Source organism: Eurosta solidaginis, chromosome 5, assembly GCF_040869045.1.
Source record: "Eurosta solidaginis isolate ZX-2024a chromosome 5, ASM4086904v1, whole genome shotgun sequence".
Taxonomy (NCBI): Eukaryota; Metazoa; Arthropoda; class Insecta; order Diptera; family Tephritidae; genus Eurosta; species Eurosta solidaginis.
Genome location: NC_090323.1, coordinates 14849403 through 14876458, shown reverse-complemented (window position 1 = coordinate 14876458; position 27056 = coordinate 14849403). Strand labels below are relative to the sequence as shown.

Below are 27056 nucleotides of genomic sequence, written 5' to 3'. Positions count from 1 at the left end.
GTAAATATGAAGGAACTTCAGACTTGGCAATTGAAGTTTATTACGCCTTGCCCACTAACATACAAAATTTCGCGAAGCACTGTTGTAAACATTCTCCCTATACAACAAAAATACTTGCTAACATATTTTGTGTCGTATTCGAAAGTGTGCCAACACCCTTAGCCAAAGCAAATGTCAAATTCTTCTTCTTATGATTTGCTTGGAAGAAAATTGGGGAGTTGGCTACTTTTCAATATCAGATGGCGCCAGTGTCGCTCATTCTACCATTCTCCATAAAAATACGTGCAATCTACTCATAATGCATAAGCATGTGTTAAACTCATATGATATGAAAAACTGCTTATGTGTGTGATGTTGAGGCTTATGTATGTTTCTGGTGTTTCAAACAAAACATTCAGGTTCGTTTTCACCATCTTCAGGCAGTCACTTATGTATCTATGAGCTAACGAAATTCTCATATTCACAGTGGTAACTGAAGCATCGATTGCCAGTGAATTTCAAAAAATCAAAAAGGTCAGCTGATTTGTTGATTCTCGTGTATTCACAATTAATTTTAGCGGTTTGTCCTACAAAATATTCACAGTTAACGATGGTGGTTGATCAACCAGTGTTGGTGGTGACGAGAATGCCAAAAGAAGTTATCTGAAATATTGTGTTTTAAGTTACAGATGAAATCAATTCATTAAAGGCCGTTTTCATCATCTCGAATTCCTGATTAATATAGTACAATCAGGGATAACATTGAATCCGATTGTTGTCGGAATCGGATTTGAAACCAATAAATGTTTCTGCAATGAGTTGTAAGGTTTTTGTTTTGGGGGGTGAATTATATCTCTTTTCACAATCTATGGCAAAAATATTTATTTATTTCGAATCCGCTGTTGTAAACATTCTCCCTATACAACAAAAATACTTGCTAACATATTTTGTGTCGCATTCGATTGTTATATTGCAGTTTTTAATTGTGAAATATGTTAGAAAATTTACCAACCAGTGGGAAAAATAATTTCACTTGCAAAGTGTGCCAACACTCTTAGCCAAAGCAAATGTCAAATTCTTCTTCTTATGATTTGCTTGGAACAAAATTGGGGACTTGGCTACTTTTCAATATCAGATGGCGCCAGTGTCGCTCATTCTACCATTCTCCATAGAAATACGTGCAATCTACTCATAATGCATAAGCATGTGTTAAACTCATCTATATGAAAAGCTGCTTATGTGTGTGATGTTGAAGCATATGTATGTTTCTGGTGTTTCAAACGAAACACTCAGGTTCGTTTTCACCATCTTCAGGCAGTCACTTATGTATCTATGAGCTAACGAAATTCTCATATTCACAGTGCTAACTGAAGCATCGATTTCCAGTGAATTTCAAAAAATCAAAAAGGTCAGCTGATTTGTTGATTCTCGTGTATTCACAATTAATTTTAGCGGTTTGTCCTACAAAATATTCACAGTTAACGATAGCGGTTGATCAACCAGTGTTGGTGGTGACGAGAATGCCAAAAGAAGTTATCTGAAATATTGCGATCTTTATGATTTGATATCACCTGAAACTACAAATCAACGTTTTAAGTTACAGATGAAATCAATTCATTAAAGGCCGTTTTCATCGTCTCGAATTCCTGATTAATATAGTACAATCAGGGATAACATGGAATCCGATTGTTGTCGGAATCGGATTTGAAACCAATAAATGTTTCTGCAATGAGTTGTAAGGTTTTTGTTTGGGGATTGAATTATATCTCTTTTCACAATCTATGGCAAAAATATTTATTTATTTCGAATCCGCTTTCGACAACAATCGGATTCAATGAAACCCTTGAAGTTTCCAGCTTTATTCGAATACCAATGAGAATTCGTGTAACCCGTATCGACATGGTTGAAAATGTGAAAAAGTTAGGCACCACTTAGCAGTTTAGCGCATTGACTTGTGGTGTGTTCCAAATATGGGTTAGGTGGCATAAAGAGGTTTATTGAAGGGACTGTATAGCTAAATAAAGCGAAGAATCAATCTTGCCAATAAATGCTACTTTGGACTAGGTAGGCAATTGAAAAGTAAAGTCCTCTCTCGGCGAACGAAAATCATACTCTACAAGTCACTTATCGTACCCGTTCTGCTATATGGGGCAGAAGCATGGACCATGACAACAGCAGATGAAGCGGCTTTGGGAGTGTTCGAGAGAAAAGTTCTTCGAAAGATTTATGGACCTCTACGCGTTGGCGATGGCGAGTACCGAAGAAGATTTATTGATGAGCTGTACGAGCTATACACAGACATCAACATAATCCAGCGAATTAAAACACAGCGACTGCGCTGGCTAGGCCATGTTATGCGAATGAAAGATGATGCTCCGGCCAAGAAAGTGTTTCTATCGGAACCCGCCTATGGAAGCAGAGGTAGAGGGCGGCCCCCACTCCGTTGGAAGGACCAGGTGGAAAACGATTTAAACTCCCTTGGTGTGACCAATTGGCGCCGGTTGGCGGAGCGAAGGAGCGACTGGCGCGCCTTGTTGGACGGCCATAACCGTTTAGACGGTTAAGCGCCAATTAAGTAAGTAAGTAAGTATAGCTAAATATATAATTATTCCAAAAGCATTTTCAAGTTATTTCGTAGTCAGTACAGTTTTGATAACCGGCTGTCACCTATTCGCTTCTATTTGTTGGTTATTAGCTGCACCTAAACACATTTTCTACCGACATGAAATAATAATCTTTCTCCAAAGGATTGCTTCCTCAAAACAACGGACTTTTTCTAGAAGCAAGATAACCTGCGTTATCTACTTCATGGATTTTTGTTTCACCCAGCACAATGAAAAAGTTTAAATGTTTTTTCTCAAAAATGACTTATTTATCCACAAAAAAATTATTTCTTAAAAGAATTTTGTATGGGGTATACATATATTTGCATCTGTAAACTTTGTTTCGGAAAAAGGGGCGTGGAAATTTCAATAAAACTGGAGTTTTTACTATTACATATCTCTGCAAGTTTTCAAATTAAAATCTGAAAATTGGTAAAGACTGATATACAGTTTGGGTGGGAGCTGAAGTAATGAGAGAAGGAGTGAGAGTGGGAGGGAGAGTACATGGAATTGAATTAATAAAAAAAATACTGAGGAGTAGCGGTACGAGGTGATGAACAAGAATGACAGAAAAGGTAAGGGTGATGGGAAGGAGAGAGGATATCGTTTTAATACGTTAAATAGAAAGCCGGATACGCTAGTATGAACTAAAAAACCATTTATCAAAGAAAAAAAGCTAAACAGAAATAAGTTGTTAAAACAGCAAAATCATTGCAAAACCAATTCAAGTTTAACAAACAAAAATATTTTTTTTGTATCTAAATTTAAATTATCACCGGTAAATACAAAAGAGAAGCAACCAGTCGATTTAGTTACAAACAAAGCAATCATAATTTCGAAAAGTAAAAACAAAAAGAAATGCATGCATTTAGATGTTCGCTGACACATCATAACGGAATATGGACAATCATTTCAAAAACCACACTGTCAGGTCGAGAACTGGATTCACTAAATATTCACGGTATTAAATAATTAAATCGCTTATTATCAAATATGCACGTGTCACCTAATAAATGAGCTAATTTACAAATAAATGCAAAATTCTGTCGGCTATAAAACCTTATAGGGTAAAAGTGGATATGTAGCATTTCAAAAATAAAAATTTGCTGATAAAAAAAGTTGTTTTACAATCATTCTCGATAGATACAATTAATTGAGGGAAAAAAATTGCGAGAAAATCATCAACATTTTCTTGTTTCTATCGACTAGCTATTAGTGAATTCTTATAATACAAATATATCCTGGGCCCGTATTACGTGTTACGATCAGTGACTGAAAACCATTTTCACTCAAGCGATAACTATGCAACTGTCAAACTTTTCCTAAAAATTATAATAAGTTATGTATCTAATGAGTACTATTTGTCACTAGTTCAAATATGCCATTAATCCGATCCACCATTTCAGAGCTATTGTGATTTAAAAAATGAGTCTCGATCACGGATCGTAACATGTAATACGGGTCCTGGTAATAAAAATTGTTGATACTAGTTTTCAATTTATATTTCAGGTGTCTATTGGAACAACCCAACGTGGAACAACCCCCTCAGCAAGCTTGAAAGGTAAGAAACTAATATATTTGATTTTATTGATGTTTGTTGGAACAGTTTTCCGTCATCCGTTTCAAATTTGCTTTCGAGACAAACCAGTTTCGGCGTTGCGCCATCGTTCTTTCGAAAACTGACACTGATGATGGCGCAACGCCAAAACTGGTTTGTCCCAAACCAAATTTGACAAGGGATGCCGGAGAATCGTTCAAATATGCATGATGTTTCTACAATTTGCTAACATATATGTGTACATACTATTTGCTGATATGTACTTTCAAATGTATAATATAAAGAACCATGTCCTAATTACGTTGTTTGCTAATGTAATCAAGATAACCCCAACAAATATGTTCAAACCAATAAAAGACCAATATAAAATAATGCGATTATTCAATATCAAGATAGCTTAGAAATACTTAAGTACGAGTAAGTATTTTAAATATGTCGTTGGCATTATCTTTCAATCACCTGGAGGTCTGATAGCGGGCTGTCAAAGAGAACATTTAAAAGATATCTTATGTATTTATGAGTATGTACTCGTAAGGTTGTCGGAAAATATCACTAGACATAAATTATAATCAAAATAATAAAATAACAAATAGCTAATTGTTAGTAAAAATTATAAGTACGTACCTATCAACAAGTACCTCTTATGTATAGTTCAGATTGATATTCATATTGAACATACTTCACTAACGCGGTTTCCAAGCGCACGAGCAGTTAGAAACTTGTTTAGATTCCTCTTTTTGAAACTCCAATTGGGGCTTATATGCCTATAATGAAAGAATTTCAGTTTATCCAGTACCTGGAGTGCTCAAAATTATATAGATCACTTAAGTGTTTTCATGCTTTTTGATTGAAGTTCTTTTGAGTATATTAATCTTCGTTATTAATCTTATATAGCTTTCAGTATCTGAAACTTACTTCACTGACCGAATTCTTGAAATCGTTACCTAATATTCTGTATTCTAATACTGTATTCAAAATTATTATTGTTGTTGTAATAGTAATAATCTATCGTCGTATTTCTACAAGGTTAATTCATGATACGTAGTAATTCCGGGACCTTAATTAATAAACGAGTTTTTTTTTTGCTGTACTATAGCCATAGTAATATTGCCTGAAACTTCTCAGGTCTGCCGCCAATAATTCTATACGCGAATAAACATACTTATCGGTGGACAAAGCATCAGCAGTGGTCTGCTGTCCGTTTGAGTATCTCGCAGGGTTCCAGCTCGGAGTTATACACAAAGTTAACTGTCGTTTAACAGTATGACTTGACCTAACACTTCAAGGTGGTCCATGTTCGCATGTTTTGTTTGTTTTAGGAAATTTAATGTCTGCGTTCGCAAGACCTGCACCTTTATATGGGGCTAAGCCAGTCATTGCTGACGAGCGCATATATACCGAAGAGTTCCTAATCATAAAATTGTATGTTTGTTATTTCATTTCTACAAAAGAAAAATTTTACAAGCTAATAAAAATAAAATAAAAAAATTTTAAGCACTTCCTTTATATAAATGGACAAAAATCATATAAAAGTGGAGCGCACATTACTTGGATTGGAAAGTTGGTAGGAAAGGAGATATTAGTCGATCAATTGCGCTCCACCTTTATATTTTTACTTCTCATAAATATTTTTGCAATTTGTATGACAAAATATAAAAATCAAAGTTTAGCAAGAATATGTCTTTATATAAGGAGACATTTTTCGCTGAGCTTTGTCGATTTATATAAAGGAAGTGCTTTAAATTTTATTATTTTATTTTTATTTTCTCTTTTTCTTAAATTTTCCCGGTGTCTAAACCTATCTGCTAAGTTTTACGCTTGTAACTCAATGAAAACTTACATAAAAATCAATCCCAAAATTCCCTCCGTCCCGTTTGATTTTTCTAAATATCTCAGTCCGTGCGCCCCCTAGCAAAACTTTTTGTGTTGTGTCATCGGCTGTCATCGGCCTCTGAATTAAGCTCTAAATTTTTAGCCTCTATCTCATCGAGAAGTTACTTAAAACCCGGTTTCAAATTTCCAAATTGTTATCTAATTTTTTCGATCCGTGCGCCACCTAACGGGATTTTTTTTCTCCTTTTGTCCTTTTGTCACGGTGGTAACCTGTCCCTGAGGTTTCACGTTTGTAGCTCAATGAGAAGTTACTTAAAATTTGTATGAAAAGCGGACAAACATTCAACCGACCTAATATAAAGGAAGTAAAAAGTATTACAAAGGTGGCTATTTTGCGGACGATTTAGGCCGAGCTTAGTCTCCAATTCGCGCAATATGTTATGCTATAATGTTTTATTTTCTTTTACTCCATTTTATTTTATTATACTCAGTTGAGCAGAGCTCACAGAGTATATTAAGTTTGATTGGATAACGGTTGGTTGTACATATATAAAGGAATCGAGATAGATATAGACTTCCATATATCAAAATAATCAGGATCGAAAAAAATTTGATTGAGCCATGTCCGTCCGTCCGTCCGTTAACACGATAACTTGAGTAAATTTTGAGATATCTTGATGAAATTTGGTATGTAGGTTCCTGAGCACTCATCTCAGATCGCTATTTAAAATGAACGATATCGGACTATAACCACGCCCACTTTTTCGATATCGAAAATTTCGAAAAACCGAAAAAATGCGATAATTCATTGCCAAAGGCGGTTAAAGCGATGAAACTTGGTAGATGACGTTACTACTATTACTATATATGTGCTAAATAAAAATTAGCAAAATTGGATGGAGAACACGCCCACTTTTTAAAAAAAATTTTTTTAAATTCAAATTTTAACAAAAAATTTAATATCTTTACTGTATATAAGTTAATTAAGTCAAAATTCAACTCCAGTAATGATATGATGCAACCAAATACAAAAATAAAAGAAAATTTCAAAATGGGCGTGGCTCCGCCCATTTTCATTTAGTTTGTCTAGAATACTTTTAATGCCATAAGTCGAACAAAAATTTACCAATCTTTCTCAAATTTGGTAGGAGCATAGATTCTGTAACGGTAACTGTTCTCTGTGAAAATGGGCGAAATCGGTGGAAGCCACGCCCAGTTTTTATACACAGTCCACCGTTTGTCCTTCCGCTCGGCCGTTAACACAATAACTTGAGCAAAAACCGATATATCTTTACTAAGCTTAGCCCACGTACTTATCTGGACTCACTTTATCTTGGTATAAAAAATGGCAGAAATCCGACCATAACCACGCCAACTTTATCGATATCGAAAGTTACGAAAAATGAAAAAAATGCCATAATTCTATACCAACTACGAAAAAAGGGATGAAACATGGTAACTGGATTGGTTTATTGACGCAAAATATAACTTTGGAAAAAACTTTGTAAAATGGGTGTCTCACCTACCATATTAAGTAGAAGAAAATGAAAAAGTTCTACAAGGCGAAATCAACAGCCCTTGGAATCTTGGCAGGGATACTGTTAGTGGTATTGCATATATAAATAAATTAGCAGTACCCGACAGATGATTTTCTGGATCACCTGGTCCACATTTTGGTCGATATCGCGAGAACGCCTTCACATATACATCTAAGGGCCACTCGCTTTTAAAACCCTCATTAATACTTTTAATTTGATATCCATATCGTACAAACACATTCTAGAGTCACCCTGGCCCACCCTAATGGCGATATCTCGAAAAGGCGTCCACCTATAGACCTAATGCCCACTCCCTCTTAAAATGCTCAGTAACACCTTTCGTTTGATACCCATATCGTACAAACATTCTAGAGTCACGCCTGGCCCACCCTAATGGCGATATCTCGAAAAGGCGTCCACCTATATACCTAATGTCCACTCCCTCTTAAAATGCTCAGTAACACCTTTCGTTTGATACCCATATCGTACAAACATTCTAGAGTCACCCCTTGCCCACCCTAATGGCGATATCTCGAAAAGGCGTCCACCTATAGACCTAATGCCCACTCCCTCTTAAAATGCTCAGTAACACCTTTCGTTTGATACCCATATCGTACAAACATTCTAGAGTCACCCCTGGCCCACCCTAATGGCGATATCTCGAAAAGGCGTCCACCTATAGACCTAATGCCCACTCCCTCTTAAAATGCTCAGTAACACCATTCGTTTGATACCCATATCGTACAAACATTCTAGAGTCACCCTTGGTCCACCTTTATGGCGATATATCGAAAAGGCGTCCACCTATAGAACTAAGGATTACTCCCTTTTAAAATACTCATTACCACCTTTCATTTGATACCCATATCGTACAAACACATTCTAGAGTCACCCTGGCCCACCCTAATGGCGATATCTCGAAAAGGCGTCCACCTATAGACCTAATGCCCACTCCCTCTTAAAATGATCAGTAACACCTTTCGTTTGATACCCATATCGTACAAACATTCAAGAGTCACCCCTGGCCCACCCTAATGGCGATATCTCGAAAAGGCGTCCACCTATAGACCTAATGCCCACTCCCTCTTAAAATGCTCAGTAACACCTTTCGTTTGATACCCATATCGTACAAACATTCTAGAGTCACCCTTGGTCCACCTTTATGGCGATATCTCGAAAAGGCGTCCACCTATAGAACTAAGGATTACTCCCTTTTAAAATACTCATTACCACCTTTCATTTGATACCCATATCGTACAAAAACATTCTAGAGTCACCCCTGGCCCACCCTAATGGCGATATCTCGAAGAGGCGTCCACCTATAGACCTAATGCCCACTCCCTCTTAAAATGCTCAGTAACACCTTTCGTTTGATATCCATATCGTACAAACATTCTAGAGTCACCCCTGGCCCACCCTAATGGCGATATCTCGAAAAGGCGTCCACCTATAGACCTAATGCCCACTCCCTCTTAAAATGCTTAGTAACACCTTTCGTTTGATACCCATATCGTACAAACACATTCTAGAGTCACCCCTGGCCCACCCTAATGACGATATCTCGAAAAGGCGTCCACCTATAGACCTCATGCCCACTCCCTCTTAAAATGCTCAGTAGCACCTTTCGTTTGATACCCATATCGTACAAACATTCTAGAGTCACCCTTGGTCCACCTTTATGGCGATATCTCGAAAAGGCGTCCACCTATAGAACTAAGGATTACTCCCTTTTAAAATACTCATTACCATCTTTCATTTGATACCCATATCATACAAACACATTCTAGAGTCACCCCTGGCCCACCCTAATGGCGACATTTCGAAAAGGCGTCCACCTATAGACCTAATGCCCACTCCCTCTTAAAATGCTCAGTAACACCTTTCATTTGATTCCCATATCGTACAACTAGATACACCCCTGGTCCACCTTTATGGCGATATATCGAAACGGCGTCCACCTATGGAACGAAGGATCACTCCCTTTCAAAATACTCATTAACAGCTTTCATTTGATACCCATATCGTACAAACATATTCTAGAGTCACCCCTGGTCCACCTTTATGGCGATTTCTCGAAAAGGCGTTCACCTATAGAACTAAAGCCCATTCCCTTTTAAACTACTCATTATCACCTTTCATTTGATACCCATATCGTACAAACACATTCTAGAGTCAGCCCTGGTCCACCTTTATGGCGATATCCCTAAATGGCGTCCATCCATAGAACTATGGCCTACTCTCTCTTAAAATACTCTTTAATACCTTCCATTTGATACACATGCCATACAACCACATTCCAGGGTTACCCTAGGTTCATTTTCCTACATGGTGATTTTCCTTATTTTGTCTCCATAGCTCTCAACTGAGTATGTAATGTTCGGTTACACCCGAACTTAGCCTTCCTTACTTGTTTTATTTAGTTTTATTTTGTTTTATTCTATTTTAGTTTTTTTGTTTTATCTTTTTTTAATTTTTTATTTTATTACTTTATTTTGTTTCATTTAATTTGATTTAGCTGATTTTATTTAATTTTCTTTTTATTTTATCTGTTTTATTTTTTCATTTATTTTCCTTTGTTTTATAAGGTAAAATTTTTTTTAAATTATTTTTTTCATTTTATTAATTTTTCTTGTTTGTGGGATATTTTATTTTAAGCTATTTGACTTAAGTTTACTTGAGTTTATTATATTTTACTTTGTTTTATTTTATAATATTTTATTATTTATTTAATAATTTGGGAAAAATTTAAACAACGTGACATCAGGACGGACAAGGCGACAGCTGTTTCGATTATACCTTGTAAATCTCTTCAAAGCCTTTTCTCCCGGGAGTGGGAGTCGAACTCGCACTCCTACGATAGTTGAAATGGTTGTAAACGCATTCAGCTACGTCATGCCTGTTGTAAAGTTCTTCCCAATTGCCTTCCTTTTTGCATATTTTAATCTTTTACACATTGCATACTTCGTATGCAATTATGTGTTAAAGCTATGCTTGGTACGGCGGTTTTCAAAGAAAAAAAAAATTTTCCCAAATTATTAAATAAATTATAAAATTAAAAAATTGCTTCAAATAAATGTTTTCATACATTTAGAAAAGCAATATGGGCAATCCCCGATTATTAAAATCATAATATTTTATTTTAATTATTGCAACTAACAAAACAGTATACAAAATTGTTACAACAAAAAAAAAAACGAATAAATAATCCAACTTGAATATTTTGCTTTGTTTTTGTAAAAACTGTAAATATTAGCAAAGAAAATTGCACGTTTACTCATATTTTCCGATTCTCGAGCTATACTTCCAACTCTCGCCGTACATTTATTTGCTTGCGAGGTGAAATCTGAGAAATACACAGTTCATTTGCATGAGATCTGCTGGTTTTCTCAACACAACAGCATGACACAAATTGCGTCCGTAGTGTTAGTGTAAACATTTGTGGTCGTTTAATTTTTAAGTTAATATTTTAGCGCTATATGTAATTTTTTTGAATTTTTTTTAATGGCCTACGCAGTTTCTTGAAAAACTTGATCAATACACATGTAATTGTTTATACTCTGAAATTATAGTTTCATCGTAAAAAGGGGGCAAATTTTTCAATTAGTCTATCTTAATATATAAAAAACATGCGTCACAACATTTTTGGCCGCGATGGACTCCTAAGCTACTGAACCGATTTTGAATTTGTTTTGCACCCCGTGTGTAGTTTGATCTAACTTGAGAAATAGCATAGGTCTCAGTTTATAGTCGAAATATTATTTTATTGCAACTCATATTTTCAGGAGGTGCGGATATACTTCCGTGTAATTGCTTGGTGTTTAATTAAACAACCTGCTTATCAATAAAAAATATAGCGAATGATATCAAGTATAGCACATCCCCAGACCCGCCGAGAGGGTGGGGTTTCTTGGGGGCACGCGATTTAGAGGTAATATGACATTTTTTTTAATTTAGGAGAGTCTTTAGTTGTGTAGGGGGTAATTTTCATACCCCTGGGTGACTACGGTCTCGAGATATAGGCCAAAACGTGGGCCAGTGAATGCCTAGACACTGTTTATACAATATGGATATCAAATGAAAGCTGTTGATGAGTGCTTTAGTACAGAGTAATATATTATCCAGAGACGGACTGAGACTGGGATTAGGACTAGGACTGGAACTAAGACTCGGAGTGGGACTGGGACTGGGACTGGAATAAAATACATACCACCCTCTGGGACAGGCAATAAGGGATGCAGAAGAATGAGAAGAAATTGAGAGAAGAGATAAGGAGATTGAGAAAGAGATAGAATGAGACGAAGATGGAGATAGATGAAGCGAAAAAGACGGAGGGAGGAGTTAATAAAAGGATTAGGAAAAAGTGAAGAGGGGGGGAGGGCAGAGGTAGACGGAAAAAGCTTATTAAAATCTATGCAGATAGGCCAAATTTAGGGCAGAACAACGTCTGTCGGGTCTTCTTGTTTATATATAGATGTTACTTCAGGGTGCCATTTGTTGTGCTATCTATGTCATATTATGCTGTTATTAAAGAATTTTCTGGTTGGTGGGAATTCACTATATTAAATTTCGACTGCAATTACAACTATTATTCTTTTAAAATTATTAAAGCTAACTTCTTCTATGATATCAGACCCCACATTTCAGAGTCAGAACTGTTACTATATAACTCAGCCATATGAACAGTATAGAATAACCTTCATAAATGTTAATTTTTCATTATTTTGTTCTTCTTCTTAGCTCGTAATTGACTGCCATTATTTAGTTGATAAGGCTTTGTTGAAATGGAAAGTATGAAATAAAAATATATGCAAAAAATATAAAAATAAAATAAACGAGATCATTTATTATTGTATTTAAATATAAACTTGTCTGCACGTGTAATATATAATTAAGTAGTAATTTTCCATTTCACGCCTACAAAATTGTATGTTGTGCTTTCGAAAGCATTATTTCAAAGGCCATTGGGTCTTTAGAGAGAATCTGCTTAATTCAACAACTTTTTACGCTTTAACCTGCATTAAAAAAATTACGACTGCTTGGTACTATTTAAGAACTTGTAAAGTTATTTATATAAAAATTCCGAGTTCATAACTTTATACATATTAAAATTTTTTATTGCAGTCTTAGGGACACGCTGTCTCGTTTAGTATAAATGCATCGTCTGAGGGTCCGTCTAGACACATACTTGATTTGCTTTAAAAATGCAATAACGCAGACAATTCGTACCACTTTTAATAGTGCTTACTTGGCAAAAGTTGTATATTGTTGATATGAGTTGATACATAGTTATAATTATAGCTGAAAACCTTTAGTTGATTACATTATACAAATTTTGATATCATTTTTCTGATCAAAGCTTAGAAAAACGTGAGATTAGTCAGGAATGCTGCCAGTTTTAAGAATTTTACAATAAACTCTTATAAATTCTTCCCCAACATTCTCGCAATACAAAAGTTAATGTCTTCCCAAAAACATTTTTGTCAATTCTCAGTTTGAGATACATTTGAGTATCAGTCCATTTTTCACATTTCAAACGTTAGTTTTCAAAAGTATTTCAAATAACCGTTGATAGCATTCTCAAGCTAAAAGGCACATTTTTAATATGGAATTTTTCTTTATTTTCAAATTGAGAATTTTTGGATTCTCAACTTTTTCTCAAACGAGAATAAAGCGGAACGAAATGGAATCCACTGTTGTGCCACTTTCGGTAAGCAAATTTATTATTTGCCTTACTTCACTTTTAACTCGTTTAGATTTATGCATAATGTAGTACAATATCATTTAATATTATTAAAATGTATAAGGGGTATTCCAACCCATTTCGACCAATTTTGAACCCTACCCCTTTAAAATTGGCTGAAAGTTTTTCTTCTTTTTCTAGCTTACGAAAGACGTTTTTCAGAATTTTTTCAAATTTTTTCATCCAACTCAAAAAAAGTTATGAATTTTTAAAAAACCACCGTTTTTGTTTTCAAAATGCTATAACTTTTTCAAAAATTGACCGTTTGTGATCTTTTTTTATACTCAGTTGAGCAGAGCTCACAGAGTATATTAAGTTTGATTGGATAACGGTTGGTTGTACATATATAAAGGAATCGAGATGGATATAGACATCCATATATCAAAATAATCAGGATCGAAAAAAAATTTGATTGAGCCATGTCCGTCCGTCCGTCCGTCCGTCCGTTAACACGATAACTTGAGTAAATTTTGAGGTATCTTGATGAAATTTGGTATGTAGGTTCCTGAGCACTCATCTCAGATCGCTATTTAAAATGAACGATATCGGACTATAACCACGCCCACTTTTTCGATATCGAAAATTTCGAAAAATCGAAAAAATGCGATAATTCATTGCCAAAGGCGGCTAAAGCGATGAAACTTGGTAGATGGGTTGACGTTATGACGCAGAATAGAAAATTAGTAAGATTTTGGACAATGGGCGTGGCACCGCCCACTTTTACAAGAAGGTAATTTAAAAGTTTTGCAAGCTGTAATTTGGCAGTCGTTGAAGATATCATGATGAAATTTGGCAGGAACGTTACTACTATTACTATATATGTGCTAAATAAAAATTAGCAAAATTGGATGAAGAACACGCCCACTTTTTAAAAAATTTTTTTTTTAAATTCAAATTTTAACAAAAAATTTAATATATTTACTGTATATAAGTAAATTAAGTCAAAATTCAACTCCAGTAATGACATGATGCAACAAAATACAAAAATAAAAGAAAATTTCAAAATGGGTGTGGCTCCGCCCATTTTCATTTAGTTTGTCTAGAATACTTTTAATGCCATAAGTCGAACAAAAATTTACCAATCCTTCTCAACTTTCTTAGGAGCATAGATTCTCTGACGCTAACTGTTCTCTGTGAAAATGGGCGAAATCGGTGGAAGCCACGCCCAGTTTTTATACACAGTCCACCGTCTGTCCTTCCGCTCGGCCGTTAACACAATAACTTGAGCAAAAACCGATATATCTTTACTAAACTTAGCCCACGTACTTATCTGAACTCACTTTATCTTGGTATAAAAAATGGCCGAAATCCGACCATAACCACGCCCACCTACTATATTATGTAGAAGAAAATGAAAAAGTTCTACAAGGCAAAATCAACAGCCCTTGGAATCTTGGCAGGAATACTGTTAGTGGTATTGCATATATAAATAAATTAGCAGTACCCGACAGATGATTTTCTGGATCACCTGGTCCACATTTTGGTCGATATCGCGAGAACGCCTTCACATATACATCTAAGGGCCACTCGCTTTTAAAACCCTCATTAATACTTTTAATTTGATATCCATATCGTACAAACACATTCTAGAGTCACCCTGGCCCACCCTAATGGCGATATCTCGAAAAGGCGTCCACCTATAGACCTAATGCCCATTCCCTCTTAAAATGCTCAGTAACATCTTTCGTTTGATACCCATATCGTACAAACATTCTAGAGTCACCCCTGGCCCACCCTATTGGCGATATCTCGAAAAGGCGTCCACCTATATACCTAATGTCCACTCCCTCTTAAAATGCTCAGTAACACCTTTCGTTTGATACCCATATCGTACAAACATTCTAGAGTCACCCCTGGCCCACCCTAATGGCGATATCCCGAAAAGGCGTCCACCTATTGACCTAATGCCCACTCCCTCTTAAAATGCTCAGTAACACCTTTCGTTTAATACCCATATCGTACAAACATTCTAGAGTCACCCCTGGCCCACCCTAATGGCGATATCTCGAAAAGGCGTCCACCTATAGACCTAATGCCCACTCCCTCTTAAAATGCTCAGTAACACCTTTCGTTTGATACCCATATCGTACAAACATTCTAGAGTCACCCTTGGTCCACCTTTATGGCGATATCTCGAAAAGGCGTCCACCTATAGAACTAAGGATTACTCCCTTTTAAAATACTCATTACCACCTTTCATTTGATACCCATATCGTACAAAAACATTCTAGAGTCACCCCTGGCCCACCCTAATGGCGATATCTCGAAGAGGCGTCCACCTATAGACCTAATGCCCACTCCCTCTTAAAATGCTCAGTAACACCTTTCGTTTGATACCCATATCGTACAAACATTCTAGAGTCACCCTTGGTCCACCTTTATGGCGATATCTCGAAAAGGCGTCCACCTATAGAACTAAGGATTACTCCCTTTTAAAATACTCATTACCACCTTTCATTTGATACCCATATCGTACAAAAACATTCTAGAGTCACCCCTGGCCCACCCTAATGGCGATATCTCGAAAAGGCGTCCACCTATAGACCTAATGCCCACTCCCTCTTAAAATGCTCAGTAACACCTTTCGTTTGATACCCATATCGTACAAACATTCTAGAGTCACCCTTGGTCCACCTTTATGGCGATATCTCGAAAAGGCGTCCACCTATAGAACTAAGGATTACTCCCTTTTAAAATACTCATTACCACCTTTCATTTGATACCCATATCGTACAAAAACATTCTAGAGTCACCCCTGGCCCACCCTAATGGCGATATCTCGAAGAGGCGTCCACCTATAGACCTAATGCCCACTCCCTCTTAAAATGCTCAGTAACACCTTTTGTTTGATACCCATATCGTACAAACATTCTAGAGTCACCCTTGGTCCACCTTTATGGCGATATCTCGAAAAGGCGTCCACCTATAGAACTAAGGATTACTCCCTTTTAAAATACTCATTACCACCTTTCATTTGATACCCATATCGTACAAAAACATTCTAGAGTCACCCCTGGCCCATCCTAATGGCGATATCTCGAAGAGGCGTCCACCTATAGACCTAATGCCCACTCCCTCTTAAAATGCTCAGTAACACCTTTCGTTTGATATCCATATCGTACAAACATTCTAGAGTCACCCCTGGCCCACCCTAATGGCGATATCTCGAAAAGGCGTCCACCTATAGACCTAATGCCCACTCCCTCTTAAAATGCTTAGTAACACCTTTCGTTTGATACCCATATCGTACAAACACATTCTAGAGTCACCCCTGGCCCACCCTAATGACGATATCTCGAAAAGGCGTCCACCTATAGACCTCATGCCCACTCCCTCTTAAAATGCTCAGTAGCACCTTTCGTTTGATACCCATATCGTACAAACATTCTAGAGTCACCCTTGGTCCACCTTTATGGCGATTTCTCGAAAAGGCGTTCACCTATAGAACTAAAGCCCATTCCCTTTTAAAATACTCATTATCACCTTTCATTTGATACCCATATCGTACAAACACATTCTAGAGTCAGCCCTGGTCCACCTTTATGGCGATATCCCTAAATGGCGTCCATCCATAGAACTATGGCCTACTCTCTCTTAAAATACTCTTTAATACCTTCCATTTGATACACATGCCATACAACCACATTCCAGGGTTACCCTAGGTTCATTTTCCTACATGGTGATTTTCCTTATTTTGTCTCCATAGCTCTCAACTGAGTATGTAATGTTCGGTTACACCCGAACTTAGCCTTCCTTACTTGCTTTATTTAGTTTTATTTTGTTTTATTCTATTTTAGTTTTTTTGTTTTATCTTTTTTTAATTTTTTATTTTATTACTTTATTTTGTTTCATTTAATTTGATTTAGCTGATTTTATTTAATTTTCTTTTTATTATATCTGTTTTATTTTTTCATTTATTTTCCTTTGTTTTATAAGGTAAAATTTTTTTTAAATTATTTTTTTCATTTTATTAATTTTTCTTGTTTGTGGGATATTTTATTTTAAGCTATTTGACTTAAGTTTACTTGAGTTTATTATATTTTACTTTGTTTTATTTTATAATATTTTATTATTTATTTAATAATTTGGGAAAAATTTAAACAACGTGACATCAGGACGGACAAGGCGACAGCTGTTTCGATTATACCTTGTAAATCTCTTCAAAGCCTTTTCTCCCGGGAGTGGGAGTCGAACTCGCACTCCTACGATAGTTGAAATGGTTGTAAACGCATTCAGCTACGTCATGCCTGTTGTAAAGTTCTTCCCAATTGCCTTCCTTTTTGCATATTTTAATCTTTTACACATTGCATACTTCGTATGCAATTATGTGTTAAAGCTATGCTTGGTACGGCGGTTTTCAAAGAAAAAAAAAATTTTCCCAAATTATTAAATAAATTATAAAATTAAAAAATTGCTTCAAATAAATCTTTTCATACATTTAGAAAAGCAATATGGGCAATCCCCGATTATTAAAATCATAATATTTTATTTTAATTATTGCAACTAACAAAACAGTATACAAAATTGTTACAACAAAAAAAAAACGAATAAATAATCCAACTTGAATATTTTCCTTTGTTTTTGTAAAAACTGTAAATATTAGCAAAGAAAATTGCACGTTTACTCATATTTTCCGATTCTCGAGCTATACTTCCAACTCTCGCCGTACATTTATTTGCTTGCGAGGTGAAATCTGAGAAATACACAGTTCATTTGCATGAGATCTGCTGGTTTTCTCAACACAACAGCATGACACAAATTGCGTCCGTAGTGTTAGTGTAAACATTTGTGGTCGTTTAATTTTTAAGTTAATATTTTAGCGCTATATGTAATTTTTTTGAATTTTTTTTAATGGCCTACGCAGTTTCTTGAAAAACTTGATCAATACACATGTAATTGTTTATACTCTGAAATTATAGTTTCATCGTAAAAAGGGGGCAAATTTTTCAATTAGTCTATCTTAATATATAAAAAACATGCGTCACAACATTTTTGGCCGCGATGGACTCCTAAGCTACTGAACCGATTTTGAATTTGTTTTGCACCCCGTGTGTAGTTTGATCTAACTTGAGAGATAGCATAGGTCTCAGTTTATAGTCGAAATATTATTTTATTGCAACTCATATTTTCAGGAGGTGCGGATATACTTCCGTGTAATTGCTTGGTGTTTAATTAAACAACCTGCTTATCAATAAAAAATATAGCGAATGATATCAAGTATAGCACATCCCCAGACCCGCCGAGAGGGTGGGGTTTCTTGGGGGCACGCGATTTAGAGGTAATATGACATTTTTTTTAATTTAGGAGAGTCTTTAGTTGTGTAGAGGGTAATTTTCATACCCCTGGGTGACTACGGTCTCGAGATATAGGCCAAAACGTGGGCCAGTGAATGCCTAGACACTGTTTATACAATATGGATATCAAATGAAAGCTGTTGATGAGTGCTTTAGTACAGAGTAATATATTATCCAGAGACGGACTGAGACTGGGATTAGGACTAGGACTGGAACTAAGACTCGGAGTGGGACTGGGACTGGGACTGGAATAAAATACATACCACCCTCTGGGACAGGCAATAAGGGATGCAGAAGAATGAGAAGAAATTGAGAGAAGAGATAAGGAGATTGAGAAAGAGATAGAATGAGACGAAGATGGAGATAGATGAAGCGAAAAAGACGGAGGGAGGAGTTAATAAAAGGATTAGGAAAAAGTGAAGAGGGGGGGAGGGCAGAGGTAGACGGAAAAAGCTTATTAAAATCTATGCAGATAGGCCAAATTTAGGGCAGAACAACGTCTGTCGGGTCTTCTTGTTTATATATAGATGTTACTTCAGGGTGCCATTTGTTGTGCTATCTATGTCATATTATGCTGTTATTAAAGAATTTTCTGGTTGGTGGGAATTCACTATATTAAATTTCGACTGCAATTACAACTATTATTCTTTTAAAATTATTAAAGCTAACTTCTTCTATGATATCAGACCCCACATTTCAGAGTCAGAACTGTTACTATATAACTCAGCCATATGAACAGTATAGAATAACCTTCATAAATGTTAATTTTTCATTATTTTGTTCTTCTTCTTAGCTCGTAATTGACTGCCATTATTTAGTTGATAAGGCTTTGTTGAAATGGAAAGTATGAAATAAAAATATATGCAAAAAATATAAAAATAAAATAAACGAGATCATTTATTATTGTATTTAAATATAAACTTGTCTGCACGTGTAATATATAATTAAGTAGTAATTTTCCATTTCACGCCTACAAAATTGTATGTTGTGCTTTCGAAAGCATTATTTCAAAGGCCATTGGGTCTTTAGAGAGAATCTGCTTAATTCAACAACTTTTTACGCTTTAACCTGCATTAAAAAAATTACGACTGCTTGGTACTATTTAAGAACTTGTAAAGTTATTTATATAAAAATTCCGAGTTCATAACTTTATACATATTAAAATTTTTTATTGCAGTCTTAGGGACACGCTGTCTCGTTTAGTATAAATGCATCGTCTGAGGGTCCGTCTAGACACATACTTGATTTGCTTTAAAAATGCAATAACGCAGACAATTCGTACCACTTTTAATAGTGCTTACTTGGCAAAAGTTGTATATTGTTGATATGAGTTGATACATAGTTATAATTATAGCTGAAAACCTTTAGTTGATTACATTATACAAATTTTGATATCATTTTTCTGATCAAAGCTTAGAAAAACGTGAGATTAGTCAGGAATGCTGCCAGTTTTAAGAATTTTACAATAAACTCTTATAAATTCTTCCCCAACATTCTCGCAATACAAAAGTTAATGTCTTCCCAAAAACATTTTTGTCAATTCTCAGTTTGAGATACATTTGAGTATCAGTCCATTTTTCACATTTCAAACGTTAGTTTTCAAAAGTATTTCAAATAACCGTTGATAGCATTCTCAAGCTAAAAGGCACATTTTTAATATGGAATTTTTCTTTATTTTCAAATTGAGAATTTTTGGATTCTCAACTTTTTCTCAAACGAGAATAAAGCGGAACGAAATGGAATCCACTGTTGTGCCACTTTCGGTAAGCAAATTTATTATTTGCCTTACTTCACTTTTAACTCGTTTAGATTTATGCATAATGTAGTACAATATCATTTAATATTATTAAAATGTATAAGGGGTATTCCAACCCATTTCGACCAATTTTGAACCCTACCCCTTTAAAATTGGCTGAAAGTTTTTCTTCTTTTTCTAGCTTACGAAAGACGTTTTTCAGAATTTTTTCAAATTTTTTCATCCAACTCAAAAAAAGTTATGAATTTTTAAAAAACCACCGTTTTTGTTTTCAAAATGCTATAACTTTTTCAAAAATTGACCGTTTGTGATCTTTTTTTATACTCAGTTGAGCAGAGCTCACAGAGTATATTAAGTTTGATTGGATAACGGTTGGTTGTACATATATAAAGGAATCGAGATGGATATAGACTTCCATATATCAAAATAATCAGGATCGAAAAAAAATTTGATTGAGCCATGTCCGTCCGTCCGTCCGTCCGTCCGTTAACACGATAACTTGAGTAAATTTTGAGGTATCTTGATGAAATTTGGTATGTAGGTTCCTGAGCACTCATCTCAGATCGCTATTTAAAATGAACGATATCGGACTATAACCACGCCCACTTTTTCGATATCGAAAATTTCGAAAAATCGAAAAAATGCGATAATTCATTGCCAAAGGCGGCTAAAGCGATGAAACTTGGTAGATGGGTTGACGTTATGACGCAGAATAGAAAATTAGTAAGATTTTGGACAATGGGCGTGGCACCGCCCACTTTTACAAGAAGGTAATTTAAAAGTTTTGCAAGCTGTAATTTGGCAGTCGTTGAAGATATCATGATGAAATTTGGCAGGAACGTTACTACTATTACTATATATGTGCTAAATAAAAATTAGCAAAATTGGATGAAGAACACGCCCACTTTTTAAAAAATTTTTTTTTTAAATTCAAATTTTAACAAAAAATTTAATATATTTACTGTATATAAGTAAATTAAGTCAAAATTCAACTCCAGTAATGACATGATGCAACAAAATACAAAAATAAAAGAAAATTTCAAAATGGGTGTGGCTCCGCCCATTTTCATTTAGTTTGTCTAGAATACTTTTAATGCCATAAGTCGAACAAAAATTTACCAATCCTTCTCAACTTTCTTAGGAGCATAGATTCTCTGACGCTAACTGTTCTCTGTGAAAATGGGCGAAATCGGTGGAAGCCACGCCCAGTTTTTATACACAGTCCACCGTCTGTCCTTCCGCTCGGCCGTTAACACAATAACTTGAGCAAAAACCGATATATCTTTACTAAACTTAGCCCACGTACTTATCTGAACTCACTTTATCTTGGTATAAAAAATGGCCGAAATCCGACCATAACCACGCCCACCTACTATATTATGTAGAAGAAAATGAAAAAGTTCTACAAGGCAAAATCAACAGCCCTTGGAATCTTGGCAGGAATACTGCTAGTGGTATTGCATATATAAATAAATTAGCAGTACCCGACAGATGATTTTCTGGATCACCTGGTCCACATTTTGGTCGATATCGCGAGAACGCCTTCACATATACATCTAAGGGCCACTCGCTTTTAAAACCCTCATTAATACTTTTAATTTGATATCCATATCGTACAAACACATTCTAGAGTCACCCTGGCCCACCCTAATGGCGATATCTCGAAAAGGCGTCCACCTATAGACCTAATGCCCATTCCCTCTTAAAATGCTCAGTAACACCTTTCGTTTGATACCCATATCGTACAAACATTCTAGAGTCACCCCTGGCCCACCCTATTGGCGATATCTCGAAAAGGCGTCCACCTATATACCTAATGTCCACTCCCTCTTAAAATGCTCAGTAACACCTTTCGTTTGATACCCATATCGTACAAACATTCTAGAGTCACCCCTGGCCCACCCTAATGGCGATATCTCGAAAAGGCGTCCACCTATTGACCTAATGCCCACTCCCTCTTAAAATGCTCAGTAACACCTTTCGTTTAATACCCATATCGTACAAACATTCTAGAGTCACCCCTGGCCCACCCTAATGGCGATATCTCGAAAAGGCGTCCACCTATAGACCTAATGCCCACTCCCTCTTAAAATGCTCAGTAACACCTTTCGTTTGATACCCATATCGTACAAACATTCTAGAGTCACCCTTGGTCCACCTTTATGGCGATATCTCGAAAAGGCGTCCACCTATAGAACTAAGGATTACTCCGTTTTAAAATACTCATTACCACCTTTCATTTGATACCCATATCGTACAAACACATTCTAGAGTCACCCTGGCCCACCCTAATGGCGATATCTCGAAAAGGCGTCCACCTATAGACCTAATGCCCACTCCCTCTTAAAATGCTCAGTAACACCTTTCGTTTGATACCCATATCGTACAAACATTCTAGAGTCACCCCTGGCCCACCCTAATGACGATATCTCGAAAAGGCGTCCACCTATAGACCTAATGCCCACTCCCTCTTAAAATGCTCAGTAACACCTTTCGTTTGATACCCATATCGTACAAACATTCTAGAGTCACCCTTGGTCCACCTTTATGGCGATATCTCGAAAAGGCGTCCACCTATAGAACTAAGGATTACTCCCTTTTAAAATACTCATTACCACCTTTGATTTGATACCCATATCGTACAAAAAGATTCTAGAGTCACCCCTGGCCCACCCTAATGGCGATATCTCGAAAAGGCGTCCACCTATAGACCTAATGCCCACTCCCTCTTAAAATGCTCAGTAACACCTTTCGTTTGATACCCATATCGTACAAACATTCTAGAGTCACCCCTGGCCCACCCTAATGGCGATATCTCGAAAAGGCGTCCACCTATAGACCTAATGCTCACTCCCTCTTAAAATGCTCAGTAACACCTTTCGTTTGATACCCATATCGTACAAACACATTCTAGAGTCACCCCTGGCCCACCCTAATGACGATATCTCGAAAAGGCGTCCACCTATAGACCTCATGCCCACTCCCTCTTAAAATGCTCAGTAGCACCTTTCGTTTGATACCCATATCGTACAAACATTCTGGAGTCACCCTTGGTCCACCTTTATGGCGATATCTCGAAAAGGCGTCCACCTATAGAACTAAGGATTACTCCCTTTTAAAATACTCATTACCATCTTTCATTTGATACCCATATCATACAAACACATTCTAGAGTCACCCCTGGCCCACCTTAATGGCGACATTTCGAAAAGGCGTCCACCTATAGGCCTAATGCCCACTCCCTCTTAAAATGCTCAGTAACACCTTTCATTTGATTCCGATATCGTACAACTAGAGACACCCCTGGTCCACCTTTATGGCGATATCTCGAAACAGCGTCCACCTATGGAACTAAGGATCACTCCTTTTCAAAATAACCATTAACAGCTTTCATTTGATACCCATATCGTGCAAACATATTCTAGAGTCACCCCTGGTCCACCTTTATGGCGATTTCTCGAAAAGGCGTTCACCTATAGAACTAAAGCCCATTCCCTTTTAAAATACTCATTATCACCTTTCGTTTGATACCCATATCGTACAAACACATTCTAGAGTCAGCCCTGTCCACCTTTATGGCGATATCCCTAAATGGCGTCCATCCATAGAACTATGGCCTACTCTCTCTTAAAATACTCTTTAATACCTTCCATTTGATACACATGTCATACAACCACATTCCAGGGTTACCCTACGTTCATTTTCCTACATGGTGATTTTCCTTATTTTGTCTCCATAGCTCTCAACTGAGTATGTAATGTTCGGTTACACCCGAACTTAGCCTTCCTTACTTGTTAAATTTGTTTTTAAATGTACTTTTCGGAAAAAATACAAACAAATTTTTAAAGTTTTTTTTTTCAATTAAATAAAAAAAAAAAAATATCGGCCCACTCCGGGATTAGTGGGGATGATTGCAGAATTGATTGAAGTTTTTTATGAGAAAAAAAAAAAATATGGCGAAATTCGAAAAATCTCGAAAAACTGAAAAATTACAAAAAAAAACTTTAAAAATTTTTTTGTATTTTTTCCGAAAAGGACATTTAAAAACAAATAAAAAAAAAAAAAAGATCCCAAACGGTCAATTTTTGAAAAAGTTATAGCATTTTGAAAACAAAAAACCGTGTTTTTTTAAAAATTCATAATTTTTTTGAGTTGGATGAAAAAATTTGAAAAAATTCTGAAAAACGTCTTTCGTAAGCTAGAAAAAGAAGAAAAACTTTCAGCCAATTCTAAAGGAGTCGGGTTCAAAATTGGTCGAAATGGGATGGAATACCCCATAAATACTTCCTTATTTTTTTACTTTATGTCCACTTTCACTCAATACAATCGCTTGTTTACATTTCCAGCTAAAGTATCCAAATTAGAGATCGACGAATTATCAACGGCACTATCGATAGCATTGATGTAAAATAAGCATGTTGTAATTACTTACTTACTTAATTGGCGCTTAACCGTCTAAACGGTTATGGCCGTCCAACAAGGCGCGCCAGTCGCTCCTTCGCTCCGCCAACCGGCGCCAATTGGTCGCACCAAGGGAGTTTAAATCGTTTTCCACCTGGTCCTTCCAACGGAGTGGGGGCCGCCCTCTACCTCTGCTTCCATAGGCGGGTTCCGATAGAAACACTTTCTTGGCCGGAGCATCATCTTTCATTCGCATAACATGGCCTAGCCAGCGCAGCCGCTGCGGTTTTATTCGCTGGACTATGTTGATGTCTGCGTATTGCTCGTACAGATCATCATTAAATCTTCTTCGGCACTCGCCATCGCCAACGCGTAGAGGTCCATAAATCTTTCGAAGAACTTTTCTCTCGAACGCTCCCAAAGCCGCTTGTATGTAAAGCATGTTGTACTATGTTTTATTTTATTTTTGGAGTTCAGGAACACTTATTATGTACTCTAAAATTTAGACACATTGGCGCAAAAAGTATTCACATTATTATTAACGAAAATATTCCATGATATCGATGGTTTTCAACCAGAATGCAACGAAATGCAAGTATATCTCAAACCATTCTCAAGTTGAAGAACAACGTTTGAGAAAAAGTTGAGAGAATATTTAGCTTCAAATGTTTAATAATGCTGAATATCAAACTGAGAATTAATGTTTTCTCAAACATTTGAGAGAAAAAAATTTTCAAGTATGTCTCAAATTATTCTCAAGTTGAAGATCGACGTTTGAGAAAAAGTCGAGAAAATATTTTGTTTCAAATGATAAATAATGTTGAATATCAAACTGAGAATCAATGTTTTTCTCCAACATTTGAGATTTTAGTTTTCAGTGTTTGTTGGGTTTTGATAGCGTTCTAGAACATACATACTTACTTTTTTGAGACTTATTTATATTGGCTGGTGGCTGACGCCTTTAACACTAACTTGCGCTGTATCTTCTGGGCACTGCCCGGCAACTTGAATGATCTTTTTATACTCAGCTGAGCAGAGCTCACAGAGTATATTAACTTTGTTCGTTCGCATAACGGTAATCCGTAACGGCATAAACTAATCGAGATAGATATAGACTTCTATATATCAAAATGATCTGGGCGAAAAAAGAAATTCATTTAGCCATGTCCGTCCGTCCGTCCGTAAACACGATAACTTGAGTAAATTTTGAGGTATCTTAATGAAATTTAGTATGTAGGTTCCTGGGCGCTCATCTCAGATCGCTATTTAAAATGAACGAAATCGGACTACAACCACGCCCACTTTTTCGATATCGAACATTTCGAAAAACAGAAAAAGTGCGATAGTTCATTACCAAAAACAGATATAGCGCTGAAACTTGGTCGGTGCGTTGAGCTTATGACGCAAAATAGAAAATTAGTAAAATTTTGGACAATGGGCGTGGCACCGCCCACTTTTAAAAGAAGGTAATTTAAAAGATTTGCAAGCTGTAATTTCGCAGCCGTTGAAGATATCATGATGAAATTTGGCAGGCACATTCCTCCTATTACTATATATGTGCTTAATAAAAATTAGCAAAATCGGGACACGCCCACTTTAAAAAAAAAAATTGTCCTTACAGTATATAAGTAAATTATGTCAACATTCGACTCCAGTAATGATATGGTGCAACAAAATACAAAGATAAAAAAAAAAATTTCAAAATGGGCAGGAACTCCGCCCTTTTTCATTTAATTCGTCTAGAATACTTTTAATGTCATAAGTCGAACAAAAATTTACCAATCCTTGTGAAATTTGGTAGGGACATAGATTCTATGACGGTAACTATTTTCTGTGAAAATGGGCGAAATCGGTTGAAGCCACGCCCAGTTTTTATACACAGTCGACCGTCTGTCCTTCCGCTCAGCCGTTAACACGATAACTTGCGCAAAAAACGATATGTCTTAACTAAACTTAGTTCACGTACTTATCTGCAGTCATTTTATCTTGGTATAAAATATGGCCGAAATCCGACTATGACCACGCCTCTTTTCCGATATCAAAAATTACGAAAAATGAAAAAAATGCCATAATTCTGTACCAAATATGAAAAAAGAGATGAAACATGGTAATTGGATTGGTTTATTGACGCAAAAACCTACCATATTAAGTAGAAGAAAATGAAAATGTTCTGGAGGGCGAAATCAAAAGACCTTGGAATCTTGGCAGGAATACTGTTCGTGGTATGACATATATAAATAAATTAGCGGTACCCGATAGATTTGATATCCATATCGTACACGCGCATTGTAGAGTCACCCCTGGTCCACCTTTATGGCGATATCTCGAAAAGGCGTCCACCTATGGAACTAAGG

The 27056-nt window shown here is 36.2% G+C and overlaps 1 protein-coding gene across 1 annotated transcript in view; it reads left to right on the top strand.

The window, feature by feature from the left end:
* Window positions 1-27056, top strand: part of nebu (nebulosa) — a 132053-nt gene that overhangs the window by 44946 nt on the left and 60051 nt on the right. Inside the window, exon 2 of the mRNA XM_067786312.1 lies at window positions 4092-4143. The gene's annotated coding sequence lies outside the window, so the exon portion shown is untranslated. The remainder of the gene's footprint in view (window positions 1-4091; window positions 4144-27056) is intronic.